Source organism: Enhydra lutris, unplaced genomic scaffold (assembly GCF_002288905.1).
Source record: "Enhydra lutris kenyoni isolate GAN:26980312 unplaced genomic scaffold, ASM228890v2 scaffoldscaffold84, whole genome shotgun sequence".
NCBI classification, from domain to species: domain Eukaryota; kingdom Metazoa; phylum Chordata; class Mammalia; order Carnivora; family Mustelidae; genus Enhydra; species Enhydra lutris.
The window spans coordinates 4,305,331-4,309,964 of NW_019154168.1; the positions used below are offsets into that span (position 1 = coordinate 4,305,331).

At 42.3% G+C, this 4,634-nt stretch overlaps 1 pseudogene; it reads right to left on the bottom strand.

Moving 5' to 3' along the window:
- Positions 1-2,213: 2,213 nt before the first annotated feature.
- On the bottom strand, positions 2,214-4,079 carry LOC111161339 (annotated as a pseudogene).
- Between the last annotated feature and the right edge of the window lie 555 nt (positions 4,080-4,634).

A 4,634-nucleotide genomic window follows, 5' to 3' on the forward strand; every position in this document is an offset into this window, starting at 1 on the left:
TGCTTTGTGTCCAGGGGAGAGCTCTGGCTCCAGTCACCTGTGCATGCTCTCTTGTCCCCTCACAGAGCCAAGGCTCAAGCTACACAGCCTGCTCAGTGTGCTCTGAACACAGCTTCATTTTCCTGTGCTTCTCCTGGTGCTCTCTCTGCCTGCAGTCTCTCCCTGCTGCCCAGATGTGGCAAATCCCGTACCGGAAGTGAGCCAGCTCAAAAGCCATCCTCTACAAGGTCTCCTCTGATTTCACCATCAACCATCACCTCTGTACCAGCCACAAATGATCATCCTCCACTCTGAATTGCCAAGACATTTTACTTTTATATTACTTATGACAACACGTTCTACTCTGTGTTACAGCAATGCTTTACCTCTTGTATTAGAATATAAGCTCCTTAAAAGCAAAAGACATATATCATTTGTTTTTTATTTTTTTCTAGCTTCTTTTTTTTATGTAAATATAATGAACACGCAGTGTTGATGTATTACTCGCAGGTGCACAATACAATGACTCATCAATTTCACACATTTTTCCGGGCTCATAAAGATTAATGTACTCTTAATTCCCTTTATTTAAATCACCCATTCCCCTACCCATCTCCCTTTGGCAACAACAAGTTTGTTCTCTTTATTTAGGTGGTCTACGGTGTTGTGTTTTTTGTTTATTTATTTATTTATTTATTTATTTATTTTGGTATTACATTTGTCTTTCTTTTTTCTTTTTCCATTTTGATTTTTTTTGTTTCTTTAATTCTCCATAAGACAGAAAACATGGCATTTGTTTTTCTCAGACTGACATATTTAAATTAGAATTATACCCATCTAGTTCATCCAGTTGTTACAAATGGTAAGATTCCATTCTTCTTTATGGCTGAGTAATAGTCCATTGGATGTACTAATAGACCACATCCTCTTTATCCATTCTTCTACTGATGCCCACTTCTGTTCCTTCCATATCCTGCCTATTGTAAATAATGCTGCAATAAACATAGAGGTACATATATCTTTTCAAATTCATGAAAAAAAAACCACTTTTGTACAAAAGGAAACCATCAATAACAAAAAAGGCAACCTACAGAATAGAAGATATTTGCAAATAATATATCAATAAGGGGTTAACACTCAAAATACATACAGAAATTCTACAAGCCAATACCAAAAAAACAAAAACAAAAACAAAATGATTAAAAAATGGGCAGAGGACTTGAATAGATATTCTTCCAAAGAAGACATACAGATGGTCAAAAGGCACATGAAAAGATGCTTAGTGTTACTCATCATCAGGGAAATAAAAATGATTACTATATGTTGGCTAACTGAACATAAAAAATTTAAATATATTAAACTCCTTTAAGTAATGCAATCAGATGTCACTTCATACCTGTCATGAAGGCTAAAATAAAAAAGACAAGAAAAACAAGTGTTGCCAAAGATATGGAGAAAAAGGAATCTTCATGCATTGTTGGTGGGAATGTCAATTGGTGCAGGCCTTACGGAAAACAGTGTGGAAGATCCTCAAAAAGTTTAAAACAGCACTACCATATGATCCAGTAATTCTGCTACTGGATATTTTCTTAAGTAATCTCTACATTCAATGTGGGGCTCAAACTCACCAGCCTGAGAGCAAGAGTCATGGTCTACTGACTCTGCAACAAGTCATCTCCTTCATTAGTGAATGTTTAACTAAAGAAGAGAAAAACATTGTTTTTAAGATTTTATTTATTTATTTGAGAGAGAGAGAGAGATCACAAGTAGGCAGAGAGACAGGCAGACAGAAAGGGGGAAGCAGGCTCCCTGCTGAGCAGAGAGCCCAACGTGGGGCTCGATCCCAGGACCCTGAGACCATGACCCGAGCCAGAGGCAGAAACTTAAACCACTGAGTCACCCAGGTGCCCCAAAAGAAAAACATTTTATCAAGGTCTTCTAATATGAATTCTGTAAAAGTCAGTAAGCAGCTACAGACACAAGTGAAGAGTAGAAAGTAAAAAAAAGGGGGGGGGGGACGGAGGAACAAAGACACATCCTTCAGTGTACCATAAATATGAAGCTCCATTAGTGTTCCCACACCAATATCTCATAGGAGCCCATATTTCCATGTGCTCAGGAGTACTCCCCATTATTGTGTAGGGGATTAGACAGCATTCACATGTGATGATGTCAAGCCAAATACGTACTGGTACTGCTGAGTTCAAGGTCTAGAGTTGGATCCATAAGTAGGGTTAAGCTACCAGGCTTTGCTGGATCCCAGAGCAGAAGTAGATAGCAAACCCAATCAGCATCCAGACACCAAATCTCAGCCAGGTGCCAGCTGACATCTGCATCATAAGGCAAACATTCACAAAGATGCTCAGGAGTGGGAGGAGAGGCAGAGCAGGGACCTTAAAGGGAAGGGGAGAGGAGCTCTGTGGTTGTCTCCAGATGACCCCAGTGATCCCAGTGATGACCACCAGGAGCAGCACAACCACTGTGATCGGCCCTGCATCTCCAGAAAGCAGACCTGGCCAGTGGGCCAGAACCAGGCAGAGGACAGTCAGCAGCAGAACCAGCAATGAGGAGCAAACATAGACAACCCGGCCAGAGAGCGGAGTGGGGGTGGGGCTGCCTGGAAAAAATAGTCCCTGTAGAGTCAGCTTCCCTACTGCAGGTGCAGTCTCCTCCTGTGCCTCTCTTTGATTTCCCCCATTCTCCTCCTGCAACTGCACTTCATTTCCCCCATTCTCTTCCTGCACGTGTGCTTCATTTCCCTCATCCTCCTCCTGCAGCTCTTTTTCATTTTCCTCCTTCCTCCTTTCAGGCTGATACCTGATGATGAGAACACAAAAAGCTACCAAGGAATAAGATATCAGGGTCCCAATTGACCTCAGGTCCAGAAGATCAGTGAGTCCATAGAAGAATACCATGACTGCTATGATAATGCCAAGGATCAGAATGGACAATATACAGCCAATTGTACTAAAAGTGAACCTGGCAAGACCTGGGAACAGGAGACCATCCCCTGCCATCATGCGTATCACCCAACGTATGGGTAACGTAAAGCCCCAGACGGTGTTGACAAAAATATTAGAGAAAATTGCAAAAGTGACAACATAGTAGGCAGGGACCCAGCCAACATGGAGAAATGCCTCAGACAAGGTGCTCCCAGGTTGAAGCTGGTAGTAAGGAACCATGAGTGTAAGTGCTGCAGAGACACCAAAATACACAAAAAAGCAGATGAGCAGTGAAATCACAATGCCCTTGGGGATGGAACGCTGGGGATTGTGGGATTCTTTGACTCTGGTAACAATAACGCTGAAACCTATTAATGCATAAAAACAGGTAGCTGATCCACGGAGAATCCCTTGGAAGCCAAAAGGCATGAATCCTCCAGAGCCCAGAGGGCCCAGGCGAGCAGTATCATTGAGTCCGGCCTGTATGTAATCCTCTTCTGTGAGCTTCCAGTTGTGCAGGTCCCCCTTAATGAAGCCAGATATGATGAAAAAGCTGAGAACCAAAAGCTTCACCAATGTTAACACTTCCAAGACTCTGAATAACCCACGCCAACTCATATACTGCAGTTCCATGCTGAAAAAAATAAAGATGACAAAAAAGTAGCCTAGATTGTCTGCAATGACTTGGGGAACATACTGTGAGATGGTCTCTTGCTGGGTCTCAGAGATCCGGTTCCCAATGAAGATGTCAAAACTTAAGATCCAGGCCTGAATCATAACAAATGCATCAATAGCAAAGGAGAGGATGAGATTCCAGCCAGTGATGAAAGCCCAGAGTTCACCCACAGTGACGTAGCTGTAGAGATATGCCGAGCCAGAATGGGGGACCCGGGCACTAAACTCCGCATAGCACAGCCCAGCCAACAATGATGTTAGACCTGCCACCAAAAAGCAGATCACAATGGATGGTCCTGCTTGATTACCGGCCACCTCATTAGCCAGGAAGTACACACCGACACCCACTGTGCGGCCCACACCCAGGACCACTAAATCCAGAGTGTTCAGTTTTATGTCAGATTTATACTCATCCACTTCTTTCTCCAGCGGACGTCTGCTTACCAGCTTTTGACCAAACCTGCTTAGCACCTGACGCAGCATTCTAGCTGGAATTGAAGAAGATTCTAAGGATCAGAGAGTTGTAGCAAGCCCAGGGAGTCAAGGGTGCTGGATCTTGTTAAGTGAGGCTGAGTTAAGCCAAGTTGGGTGGGGACTGCCTGGGTCATTTGCTCAGGCTTCAGAGCTGCTGCTTCATATTTCTTCTTCTTTCTTCTTTTTTTAAATTTAATTGGTTATTTTTTATCTTTATATTATTTTATTTTCTTTTTTCAGTGTTCCAAGATTCTTCTGGTACGTGCTATCCTTCCAGAATGCCTATGGAAATAATAAATATTTACTGAACAATGGTGTTCAACCAATCAACTGAGAATCAGAGGCTGCATGTAAGTTGTTGCAGTCCAAGTATCATAGAAACTGACACCAAAAGATACCATAGAAAAGTTAATCCTGCTTCCCCTCCAGAAAAAGTATCAAATACCTCCAAACATTCTGTTTTTGTTTTTGTTTTTTAATTTTTTTTCAGTGGGCTCCATGCCCAGCATCTCCCTCATTGGATCAACATGAGAATTCCATAAGAAGATACAAACTAATACACGT